This window comes from Pithys albifrons, chromosome 3 (genome assembly GCF_047495875.1).
Source record: "Pithys albifrons albifrons isolate INPA30051 chromosome 3, PitAlb_v1, whole genome shotgun sequence".
Lineage (NCBI taxonomy): Eukaryota > Metazoa > Chordata > Aves > Passeriformes > Thamnophilidae > Pithys > Pithys albifrons.
The window spans coordinates 13,249,080-13,262,660 of NC_092460.1; the positions used below are offsets into that span (position 1 = coordinate 13,249,080).

The window sequence follows — 13,581 nt, forward strand, 5'->3', positions numbered from 1 at the left end:
GAGTTGGCATAAAGTATTGAGAATTGCTTCTAGGAGGATTTTTTTTAATTCTGAATATGAGTTAAAGGACTACTTTAAAAAAAGATAAAAATCAATTTGAAATTTTAAGGAACCATTAGAAAGAGATGTGACATCTTAGCTTAGAGAACTACTCAAAAGCTCTGAGTTGTATTGTCATCAATAATATTTGTCTATCAAAATTCAAAACACAGGAGCACACTGAGAATATGAGGCATTTTTGCAGCTTGAGGAGACAAAGTTATTCCTTTCTCTGAGCACGCTCCCTTTTGTTCACCTTTCAATATTTTGTCAGAACAAATATTTCCTACACCAAACATGTCCCAAATGGAAGGAGAGCTGTGAAAAGAACCAGAACAGAAGAAGCACTCAAGGAAATACTTCTGACAGTATTTCTGCACAGACTTGGAATCCCATCTGCTCAGGAAGAAAAAGTGAATATTCAGAGCTGAGTGGTCAAACTGGGCAAAGGGAACTCTCAGGACATTTGCCTGGCTTAAGTTACAGCTGCAGCCTTTAAACCACCAAGAAAAACAGCACTGCAGAGAGATTAAACAACACCTTTAAAACTATTATTCACAGCTTGAGTGAAAACTATTATTAGAATTATATTTTTATACATGACTTCCTCCTGCCTTGAGAAATTTGGATTATTTCTTAATAATCAATGAGGAAACAAGGCCACTGTAACAGAAGTTTCATTAAATTCATTTGCTGCCCATTCAAAGGTGCAAGGAACTTCTTTCAATCTACTCCTTTATTATGATTAAATACGAGCAAAGTGCACAGCAGTTTTAGGATTTGGTTTCTTTACCAGTAGTTGTCATAAATATTATCCTAATGTTCTCATAGTATTTTTGTTTGCTCATAATATTCAATTTTGCACATCACAGAACAGATTAAAAGCAACTTCAAGCCAGTAGGCACAGCAATAAAAATAACTGGACTGTTAAACAATGCAAAATATTTTAAAAAAAAGTAATATTTTATAAATGTCTAAGTTCTCTCACTGGAAAGTTCAGCTCTTTGATCTTCTTTTTCCCAGAGGTCTCACCCCATCCAGCCATCATGCACTAGTGAGAGACCCATCCTCTCCCTTTCTTCTCCATCCTTCCCAGCCAGTAAAAAACAAGCCCCAAACCATTTCTGAGAGCAGTTCCTTCTGCTTCAATGTGTGAGAACATATGCAGAGCTTATCTTTTGCCTTCCTGCAGCTTTAATCTCAGTGGAGCTGCTTTGGGTGATTTTATCTACAGGCCCTGCAAACATCTGTGGCTCCAAGCCAAGTGTCACTCTGGATGGTGCCCACAGGATTTCCTGCCTTTCCCAGTTAACCCCCATTCCCCACCCCTGGGACCTCCCATCTTCTTCCCCTACTGTATTTTTGATGTTCTTTCCAAACAGACACCAGTGACAATCTCCTGGTCAGGTTTTCTGGATTTTCATTTCAATAGCTGGGAGGAGGAGGTGCATAAACTACCATTTTCCCACCCATTTGAGCGCTCAGATGATGCGAGACCCCAAAATAGCTGCTCAAAATGAATCATTCCTGCAAGTTGCCAACTTCTTTTCCTTCTTCTTCAACAAAGCTTGAACCACCATTGAGAACTTTAAAATGTGACACAATCAACGAGAGAATTTTTTGTGAGCACAACAAGCATTTCATAAGCATAGCAAGGAAAAAAATCTAAGTGAGGCTTTTTTAACATATAGTATGAAAATTATCTATGTTTGACTCAGGTTTGACTGCAGAAGTAACAAAAGCCTTGTCACACACAAAGCTTATGGAGAAAAAAAAATAACACCACCACAAGGATCAAGGCTTGTGCAGTAAAGTCAAAGGATTGCACGGAGGCTCCAGATGGGAAACAAGTGAAGCTTTTCACAGGTTTAAATCTTCCTGCACCTTGGGGCTGGTGATGGACTATTAGAGTGTGTACGGACAGGCAAAAAATCCTCTGCTTTAAAGCTCTTTCTAAATTCTCAATATGCAAAATTCTTGTGACTTGCAGAGTTTCGATCTCTGCCTTTTTTTTTTCTGATACGGATTGCAACAAAATTACTTTTTCAGGTTCACAGCGTGACCCTTTTTCCTCCTTTCTCCCTTTCTTAATTTGATCCTTCATGATCTCATGTTTAACCATTGCAACCCCCTCCTTTACCCTTTGCAAATCCAATTTGCTGGTTTTTAATTCTGTTCTGAAATGCTAAGACAATTGGGCTGGCTCTTTACTTGGATTCATCAGGTGGATTTTTTCCTCCCTCTTTTCCTTCTTTTGGAAAGGAAACCATCAACATGCAAAAACCAACAACAACCTCCATCAAACCTTGCATGAAAACTCTGTGGTTCCCTGAATCATCCCTACAAATTACAGAATCACAGAATGGATTGGGTTGGAAAAGACCTCTGAGATCATCAAGTCCAACCCTTGGTCCAACTCCACTCCCTTTACCAGATCATGGCACTCAGTGCCACGGCCAATCTCAGTTTCAAAACCTCCAGGGATGGGGAATCCACCCCCTCTCTGGGCAGCCCATTCCAATGCCTGAGCACTCTCTCTGCAAAGAATTTCTTGCTGCTCTCCAACTTCAATTTCCCCTGGCAGAGCTTGAGCCCATCGTGCCCCCTTGTCCTATTGCTGAGTGCCTGGGAGAAGAGACCAACCCCCACCTGGCCAGAACTTCCCTTCAGGCAGTTCCAGACAGTGCTGAGGTCACCTCTGAGCCTCCTCTTCTCCAGGCTAAACACCTCCAGCTCCCTCAGCCTCTCCCCACAGCACTTGTGCTCCAGTCCCTTCTCCAGCCTCGTTGTTCTTCTCTGGCCCCGCTCCAGCCCCTCAATCTCTTTCCTGAACTGAGGGGCCCAGAACTGAACACAACACTCAAAGTGTGGCCTCCCCAAGGCAGAGTCCAGGGGAAGGGTCACTGCCCTGGGCCTGCCAATTTTCAAGAATGTTACTTCATGGGATCTGGGGATAAAAAAAGTTTCTGAGAAAATGTAGACTCAGCTGTACCCTTGATGTCACCACCTTGCAAATATGTGCCCCACTGCCACCCCATCTCTGAAGCAACACTGCCAAGCAGAAATGCTGGAAGGAAAAGAGGTGAGTATTGGAAAGTTTCCTCTCTGCCCATTGGGCACCCATTTCATTCCCATTTCAGTGGGGTTGGTTTCTCAAGCAGCACTGCCAGCCATTCCCAGCAGGGAATCACCTGCCCCAGCAGCACTGGGGGCTCTGGGCACCTGTGGGATGGTGAGCAAAGGAAGAATCACCCAGCAGGGAGGGTTGGGGAGAGAGGAAATAAAACCAAACCCATCCAAACTCCCCCCCAGAAAACCTCCCAAAAAAACCCCAAAGCAACCAGACTGCAGAGCTAAAGGCCACCAGTCCCAGCTCCTGAGAGCAGTGGCAGCCCAGCAGCTCCCAAAGGTATCTGGTAGAACTGGGCACAGGGGAACACATCAAGGTCAGCCTTACAGCTTTTCCAGTGGTTTTCCCAGTCTTGGACAGTTCCATGAACAGGCTTAGAGGGCCCAAAACAAACAATTTCCTATAGACTAATATGGACTCACTCCCTCCAAGCTACCATTTATATCCCAGGGGTAGATTTGAAAGAGTAAAGTGAGATTTGAAAGAGTAAAGATAGAAACATCAATAAAGATTATGGAAACTTATTCTCTGCTCTCTTTTTCTCTTCAGTGTTGCTGCTCAGCAGTCTTTTCCAGCCAGCATCAGCTGGATTGCTGCAGCCCAGGCAGCAGCAGCACCTTTACCTGTGCTGCCACTCCAGCTCTGCTCCTCAGCTCACACCAGCTGCTCCACCAGAGCTCAGCACAAGGAAACAAAACCACTTCTCTCTCCTCCTACACTGTTTAAGCTGCACATCTGCACTTGCCAAGTCTCCTTTTCGATGCTGGAATTTCATTATAATTTACATTTGCCTTCGTATACACAAATGCTGCTTTTTATCACATTCTTAACAAATCCATCATTTTTATCCTTCTTCCAGATGATGTTGATGGAGAGGAGAAACTACAAACTACAGATGAGGAGCTGGACAGCTGTTCCTGAGATAAAAAGTTTGGGGTTTTTAGACTGAATTTAAAAAAGTCCATTTAATGGACTGAAACAATATAAAGCCAGGAGCTGGTGTAAATTATGTTCTCTTTTGTTTGGATCTGGGTAGAAGGATTCAGCACATCAGTCCACGAAGATTTAACAGCAAGTGGTAAACCTCTGCTTAATTCCCATTTTAAACAGATCCTGGAAAAGACAATCCATAAAATATTGATGGAAAGTTGCTGCAAATAAGATTAAGAAAATGTCCACCAAATTCAGACTTTAAAAGCCTGAATTTCTACAATAAATCTCTACTATATTCCAACCTAATTCAGATAAGTGACTCTCAACTGAGCCTTGGCATTTCCAGTGCTCTTTCACTTTAAAGGAAGGGGAGGGGAAACTCCCCACCAACACAAACCCAAAACCAGCCCCACAAAACTCATCTTCCATTCTCTTGCACTGAATTTAGTCCCAGTTCAGCCCAGCTCTGGTACCAGCAACTGGCACAAAGTGAGCTGGGCCAATATAACAGCAACAGCAATTTTCATATCTATCAGATAATGAAGTTTTGCAGGACAAGTGGTGAGATGTTAGAATTCCACAGCAGCTAATCAAAGCCAAAACTTGAGGAAGCAGCAAAAAGCTCATAATGAAGAAATATATTCCACCACAGGTGGCAGGAAATCGTAGCTACTGATAACAAGTGTTAGGGGGCTCTGGCAAAGAAAGACAATTAGCATAAGCATGAAGGCAAAACAGTGATAGCACAGAGGAAAAAAGCCTCAGAGCACTCTCCAGAAATCTATCATGAGAATCAAGAGAAAAGTAAGAAGTAAAAAATTTGCATTTTCTCTAAGACTTTGCATTTAAACATGTTCTTAACTATTTTGTGAGCTTCAGTAGCTGCCTGCAGCCCATGTGCTGCTCACACACACACAAAGCAAACAGCCCTCCCTGAGGGCTGAAGCACCAACATCTGCAGAGACATTACTGAGAAATCCAAAATGAGATTCAAGAACAAGTTGCTCAGTCCATACAAACAGTAAGAAGCCTCTGTCTTGGAGTACTACAGAGAAGAAAGGAGCAAAGACAGCAGGAGGCTGAAGGCAGGGCCAAGCCTGAGGCACAAGGTGGTCACGGTGACCAGAGGAGCATGAGGAGGGAGGTCACAAACTCCTCTCCAGCTTCCTTGGCTGCTCCCGAGGACTCTCCAGCTCAGGGAAAGATTTGTAGAAGTGCAGTGGATTCCACAACCCTGCAAAAGCTGGCCAGTATCAAACACCCACTCCACAGAGGTATCAGGATCACTGGCTTAGATGAACTCTCCAGGGGGAAAATGGGTCACAACACAAAGTGGTTGGATCACCAAAATGAAAGCAACCAGAGTTTCCCCACTTTGTGTACAAGTGCACCATTCAAGAAGCCAAGAGAATTCCAGCAGCCGTGGGCAACAGCAGGCAAAACACAGACTGAGAATCTAAAGCTGCTAAACAAGATCTGAGAGCACAACAGACACCCTAATAATAATTAGGGAAAAAAGGAACTAGCAGTTTGTCTGAACTGAGCTAAGGCTGATCTCAGCAAGGAGCTGCACTTGCAGGGCAAACTGAAAAAGAGAGGAAAGAACACCAAAGTCAGTGAGAGATTTTCCAACACCCAGGAAAACATTAATACAAAGTCAGCTGGAAAAAAAACCTCAATCCAGTCTCTGTTGGATATATTCATTTCAGTTTCTCCTTGAAAAAGGGAAACTTAACGCGGGGATGGGAGAGAAGGTTGAGGAATCAGCAAAACAGGCTCAGGTGGGGTCATGAAAGGAAACTTTCCCTTTTCCATGGGATCATAAGGCTTAAACTATGTCAGAAGGAAATGCTTCTTCTGCCTTTAAGGGTGGATTTGTACAATGTAGTATGTGATAAGTGTCAAGCAAGACATGGCACATATCCTTTGTAATATAGTGAATAAAGGCAAATGTTCACACACTCCTTTGTGAGACTTGGTTTCTGCATATTAACATTTGAATTGCACTCAGCCCTCTGAGTGTGACATTAAGGAAATTCTCATTTATATGCTCTGTATTAGGAGAAACCAGCAGAAAAGCCTCAATCTGGGCTTTAGGAAGAGCCAGAAGCCAGGAAAAATACAGTTACATTCCTCCAAATTCCTGCCAGGAACAACCCTCAACCAGCAAGGAGCGGACACGAATTTCACTTCATGGACAGGTTGTTCCTTGACTACAAGTGATTTATTGGCATTATCAAGGACTGTTTCAAAGTCAAGAGAAACAGAGAAGAAAAATGTGCCCAATAGCACCTGTAAAGGACGCCACACAGAGTGGTCAGCACAGAAATTGTGGACAAATGCTCTTTCTCAGTGACATTACTGAGCAATGCACCAGACAAAGGCCTCTCAGAGCATCTCATTAATGCCAAATTATCAAAGTCAGTCCTCACAACAGCTGTTCTGCTGACAGGGAAGCAAATCCATTCTTATGAACAGTAAAGACAAGATTAAAATTACCCCCAACATGCAAAACTAAAATATATTCTTTTTAAAAATACAAATATTACAAAAGAATTTCATTATTACTATACAGCTCTTATCTTTTTAATTATATTGAATATTTCCAAGATATTTTAAATCAGAAATGTGCATCTAAAGTAAGATATAATTGCATTAATAATTAGTGTTTACTGAAGTCTCACCTGGTATTTGCTGTCCCCAACCTCACTCAACTCCTTGGAACCCTGTGGAGCACCATCACCCTCTGTACCCCTGCCCAAGTGCCATGCATTTGGTGGAGAAAGGAAAACCAGCTCCTGGCACTGCTGCTCATTGCCATTTTTCAAAAACCATTTCACACCAAGACAGAAGAAAAATATTTAAATCCCAGGTAACAGTCAATAATAAGGAAATAAACTGGTATTATATGTTAACTCTGTGTTTCAGATGTTCAAATCCAATGGGTGATTTGAACAGCACACACAACACACAACTCTGCAGGAATACATTTAATTTTTTCTGTTTCAAAATAAAAAAAACCCTTTATTTTATTCCATTAAGACACCATTAACTCTTTTGGCTTTTGTGTGTCCATATCGTAATTTAATATATTGCTCAGGGGAGTCATTGCACTGGGATGTTTAGTCAATAGAACACAGGAAGAGAGGTTTGCTCAGACATGCTGGATAACCCCAAAGGGCCAAAGTCTCCATCACCTCCAAAACAGAGATCACAACTCATCCTTTCTCTAATGGACCTCAAGATCTACTGCTGAGAAACCCTGTGCAAGAACTGCTGTCTCCTGTTACCCTCTCCCTGAATACAGAGATGTTGCAATATTATCCTTGCTGACCTATTAAAATAACACAGACCTGAAATTAAGCAGGAGTTGTAGGATTATAAAATGTCACTAACTTCAGAGAGCAGGAAAAGATGATTTAATTAAAGGAAGTTTGCTCTTCAAAAGAGCAGGAGTTCAGATATATTCACAGATATTTATATATTTAGTTGTGCAAAAAGATGACTGTACAGGTAACTGAAGTTACAGATTACTCTGTTTCTGCACAGCCTTTCTGAGTGAATATCAACGTGTTCCCATCTAACAGAAAATGGAACGTGCTTCTCTTCCCCTTCAAAACACAGGGGACAATCCCAGGAAAAGATGCACAGAAATAGATGGATGGCACTGTCCTTCATCACACCTATAAACCCAATTTTGCTGCCATGGATGCCATCATTTGGGATGAGCTGACGGATAATTTGTGCCAAGCATTGCAGTGCAGTGAGACTCATGATCCCACGCTCTGCTGTTGGACCTCTTTCCTCCAGTGTAGGTGGGGAAGTGACAAAAGCAGTTTGCCAAAGGTTATTGGAACTCCTGGAAAAGCCCAAAGTTCCAGTGGCCTCCCGGGGCCCTGCAATGACAGGGCAGAGGGGAAATGCAGGTGCAGCTGCGCAGGGGGCTGCAGGTCCAACCCTTCCTTCAGCCTCTGCACTCTCAGTCCCAGCTGCCAGCTCAGTTCTGAGCACAGAAACAACAGCACAGCCCAAAGCACCGCCCTGAATAACTCGGATAAATCACAGGAACGATGGAACAAACCTAGCAAGGATTCCACATGGGAATCTTTAGGAGAGGACAACAGCCACAGAGACCTTGGGAAGAAATAATCCTTATGCACTCCTGGCCTCAGCAGCCACATTCCCACAGCCAGAGCAATGCTGCCTCCTGGTTCATGTCATTTAAAGCTCCCATAAGGGCTAACCAGAACAGATCCATTGTCTTCATCAGTGGGAACGAGCAACACCTTATGCAGCTGGAATCTCAGTTCTGGCTGGGCAGCAAGGGAATGCGGGAGCTGGGGGTGTTTAGCCTGGAGAAGAGGAGGCTCAGAGGTGACCTCAGCACTGTCTAGAACTACCTGAAGGGAAGTTCTGGCCAGGTGGGGGTTGGTCTCTTCTCCCAGGCACTCAGCAATAGGACTAGGGGGCACGATGGGCTCAAGCTCTGTCAGGGGAGGTTTAGGTTGGTTATCAGGAACTTCTTAGCAGAGAGAGTGCTCAGGCATTGGAATGGGCTGCCCAGAGAGGGGGTGGATTCCCCATCCCTGGAGGTTTTGAAACTGAGATTGGCCGTGGCACTGAGTGCCATGATCTGGTAAAGGGACTGGAGTTGGATCAAGGGTTGGACTTGATGATCTTGGAGGTCTTTTCCAATCCATTCTATGATTCTATGACAGTGAACTCCAGGGAGCCAGTCCATTCTATCCCTCTGGAACAGGATGAGAGAGGCTGAAGGCAGAGGGTGCTTTAGGAAGGGTTGTTTGGGGGGGTTCCAATTCTTTATTTTTACAAGGGTAATACATTGTGTGACTGTGCCCAGCACTTGCCTTCACAACAGGAATTAAAACTAGTGTAGATTCACTCAGGAATAGAGAAAATGATGATATTTTAAACTCTGCAAAAATAAAAAGGTACAAAAACCTCTAGGAGGCTTTTCTTTCTTAATAGCTGAATGACTAAGAAAGTTCCCTCTCTAGTAAGTCTGTCTTAGCTTTTGAGTCTCTTACAGACATTAAATGTCTGACAAATAGATTATAGACTACTTGTTTTAAGAGTTTTTGAATAAAATGAAGCTTGAATCACTAATACTTTGAAAGACAAGCACAATATTTGGTCTGCACAGCCTGTAGCACCCATTAAAGCCTTCTTTAAAGCAGTGGTGCCAAAGTGCTGCAGTGCCAGACTGGCAGGGGAAGGGATGCTGAGCACTCAGCAATGCTTTGATGCCACAGTTGCCCACACAGTCATCATGACCACGTTTCCATTCTGCTCTCTATGGAAGGAACAGAGGCACTGAGCAGAACATCTTGATGTAATTGAGATTAGTTTTAGCTAAAAGGGCCTCTCAAACATTTACATGTAGGTGGGAACTACAGGTACACTTTTGACCCTGGTAGAATCATCTGGGAATTATTAGTGACAAAAGAGGGCAAACCCTTGAGTAACTCCTATCCACATAAACATCACACAGTATTTTGGATACATGAAAGCTGTGCAAGGGCTATTTGGTGTAATATAATTATTTTTACAAACTTTGTAACAACTTCCTAAGTTATTTCAGGGTTTTTAACACACAGTAACAAGGGAAATAAATAATCTACAACCAGTTTGTGCAGTCTTCTCCACAGCAGCTCCCCAGAACTTAGAGCTCTATTGTATGGACAGTTCCCTTAAGTACTCACAGAAAACTAGCAAAGCCTTTTTGTCTGTATTATTCATTTCCTTGTGCTTTTCATGTCAAGCTTTCAGTCTGGTTCCATACACATCACAGGACAGGAAGTGTTCTATGAGCAGACCCCCAAAGCAACAGGGTATTCTTGTGATGTTTTTGTTTCCAAGGTTTACTTGTTAAAAAAGTCTATATGTGATTCTCTTTCTTTCCTAATAACATGCTAACTAATCTCATTAACATACTGGGGATATATTTATTGTCATAAAGCATATTTGCTCAGACATCTTGTAATCATAACAATCAAAAGTAAGCTTATATTTCACTGTACAAAACTCTATTTAACAGTACATACTCACTTTTCTTTATTAATTCTACTATTTCATAACCCCAAGACTTACTTTAGTAGGTAGTGAGTGTTATTTCCTCTTTTTCTGAAATAGTTTGAATATTATACCTCATTTTCCCTTCTTGGTGAATGAGCATTCAGTAAGAAGAGGCAACAAATGAAAATACAGACTTTACAAGCATTGTATCACCACATACAAGTCACTAGAATCGCTTGCTATTCAACACAAAATTCAGAATAAATACCTAAAGAAGATGCTGCTTTCACTCACCAAATAATGGAATTCTCACACATTTAGAGCAAGTTGGGCAATGCCACTTTAACCCAGTGAGGAGGGTCAGCCAGTCCAACCTGCCTGCCTGCTATGCACTTATGGCTAAAGAAAAGCTTGAGATAATCTGGTGCTGCTCCACACCTGATGGTGCTGCTTCAATTCCTGACAGTCTAAGTGGAACATCACATCAATTTATGGTTTCCAAAATCTAATAATTAAACCCTCATCACTGTTAAGGCAGATTTTCACATGACTGGAAAAGATTCATACCACATATGGCCTAATGCTGGACATACCAGCACTCCACCTGTACCTAATAATTCTGGGAAGTTTGACCTTATAAAACATAGCTCATGATATATGAGCCAGGTAATATTGCTGCTGGAACTTTATCTGTGCAATCCTATTTTGTAAATAAAATTGAAGGTTTGTCTTATGAGGAACGAATTCCTAATTGTGGGGAAACACTGTCTAAAAGAAGGGCAGAGGAAGAAGCATTACTTAGTCCAAACTCTCAGGGTCTGAGGGGTGGGGGAGGATCCAGAATGCTGCCTGAGCTGTGTGCTGAGGTGCCATGGAGTGGCACTGCCACCTCCCTCTGCACCATCCGTGCAGTCCAGAATACCCATTTGTCACAGTCACCGATGCCACACTCGAGTCAACACAGCGTAGAGAGGGAGCAGATTGATCTTCCTACAGCAGGGAGCTCTCCTCAGAGGTTGGGGAACCACAAGGAGCAGCATTCAGTGAATAAATCTCTGGTGAGGAGAATGGCAAGTGAACAAGGCACTTCTGCTGCCTTGGCTGGTGTCACTGAACCAAAAATTAAGATTGTATTTACCAATAAGAGTTGAAATCCTCAAGACTGTTCTAGAATTTCTATTCGGTTAAAACAACAGATGTTTCATTTTGTGGAGAAAAAGAAACAAACAACTCACAGTGCTGTCACCTTGTGAAAACGACCGAGTGCTTCATAAACAGGGTTCCAAGTCACATAACCAGCTGGGGCTTCTCGTGGTGCTTAATCAATCTTGATTTCAAAACTGGAAGAAAGAAAGAAGATAATGAGACTTGACAAACCCCAGGGAATTAAGCAAATTAATAGAACAAACAAGGATTGATCTAAAGGATACCCCACAGGAGAAACAGATCCAAGAGCAACCATCCAGTGTCATAAATAGTTATGGACATTTGCAGTAAAATAATGTGATTAGAAAGTTCTAACTCTGTGACTAAAGATGTGAATTAAAAGCTGGAAACTATGGGCTTCAGTCCCAACAATCTCTCATTCTCATCCACTTATCAGAGCTGTAGCCCCTCTGGCCTCTCAGAAATGTAAATAAATTGTACTTTTTATGCACACAGCCCTTTGGAGACTTACAACTGCACGGAATTCCCATCATCTTTAAAAATAGCTACAGGAACATAACTCCAAACCTTCAGGACTTCAAGCTGCTCCAGAACATCTACTCAACCTTAGTAATATTCAGTACTAACAAGACAAATTCAGAACACTAAGAAGGAGGTGAAAAGTGGGAAGGGGAAGTCTGAGGCCAAGAAGAGCCAAGAAGAAGGAGGCAGCAGGAACCAAAATTGGGAGTGCTCATCATGGTGGCTTCAGGAGCTGCTGCTCTGGCTCTTCTCAGAGAGGGCAGGGGAAGAGCAGAGCAGCTGGTCAGGGTTGTGGGTCTGTGTGTGTTCTGTGTCTGTGCAAGAGGGAAAGGCAGAGGGCAGACATTCCCCTGGTTTTCCTTGCACTGCATAAGAACTTGGGAGTGAATAATTGAGAGGTCTTAAGGTCAACATATGGATGTCATGATGAATAAGTGACATTCTGGTTTCATAAGAGATGCTCTAGTGGGTGGACTGAAATGACAGGCAGCCATTCTGCAAGGAGAATCCTCCTTGGGCTGGATGCAAGTGTTCTGGGGAACACACCAACACTACACCAGAAGGAGAGAGAAAAAAGAATTCAAGTTTTTATATTTTCATATTAAAGGGGAACCATTGTGCTCCACTGCAATGCCATTTTTGACCCAAGTCACAGAAATATATTCAGTTACTCTTGTGTCAAACAAGAGCATATGGCAGAGCCGGAGGGGATTCTCTGGGTAGAGCAAACAGCCACTTCTGACTTGTAAGCTCCAGCTAATGATCAATCCATCACACCCCTCAGTAAATCACGTTTGGATTCTGCTTGCAAAACCACGACTGTTTAATGCCCTTTGAACACTATGTGAAAACATCTTCTATTATAAATGAGGATTTCCCTGCAGACCCCAGTAAGGCCACATCTGCTTCAGCTTGGATTAACAGAAAGGAGTGAGCTTCCCCATGCTCCTGCCACTAAACTTCAACAAGGTTTTGCACATCGTGGACTTGATTCAGTCTCCACCTTGTGCCCAAATGAAAGTTGAAACTGTCCAAATACATTTAAGTTCCATATTGCTTGGATTCATAGTACTTGTTTCAAGGATAACAACATCCCTTAGATATCCTTACCATAACTTAGATCAATTTAGTTTGCCTGATTTTAGCTGGGAATTTCAGGACATGGACGCCATTCCTTTTTAAACCGCATTTCAAATATATTTTGAAGATTAGTGTGCCACAATGCAGTGTTCCAGGAGCACACAATGGCTCCAAACTGTCTCTTCCCTCGTGTCTGTGGAAATCATTGGGAGCTGGGGATGAAAAGGGGCAGAGCACCCTGGGGTGAAGGACCTGGGAGTGCTGGTGGGGGAGAGGCTGGACATGCCTGAGCAGCCAGAACTCCCCATGCCCTGGGCTGGTCCCACAGCAGGGACAGCAGGAAGGGGTGGTTGGTTCTGCCCCTCAGGTGAGATCTCACCTGCAGAGCTGCTCCAGCCCTGGGGTCCCCAGCACAGGGAGGACATGGAGCTGTTGAGTGAGTTCAGAGGAGATGATTAGAGGGGTACAAGGAAAGGCTGGGAGAGTTGGGATTGTTCAGTCTGGAAAAAAGAAGCCTCAAGATGACCTAATTGTGACCATTCAGTTCCTAAATGAGCCAACAAGATGCAGAGAGACTATTTACAGGGGCCTGGAGTGACAGGACAAGGGGAAATGGCTTCAAACTGACAGAGAGTGGGATTAGATGGGATATTAGTAAGAAAATCTTCCCTGT

At 43.0% G+C, this 13,581-nt stretch overlaps 1 protein-coding gene across 19 annotated transcripts in view; it reads right to left on the minus strand.

The window, feature by feature from the left end:
• ATP2B2 (ATPase plasma membrane Ca2+ transporting 2) overlaps positions 1-13,581 on the minus strand; it is a 420,524-nt gene that overhangs the window by 264,428 nt on the left and 142,515 nt on the right. For all 19 annotated transcript variants that reach the window (XM_071550496.1, XM_071550495.1, XM_071550497.1 and 16 more), the window contains exon 3: positions 11,375-11,479. The gene's annotated coding sequence lies outside the window, so the exon portion shown is untranslated. The remainder of the gene's footprint in view (positions 1-11,374; positions 11,480-13,581) is intronic.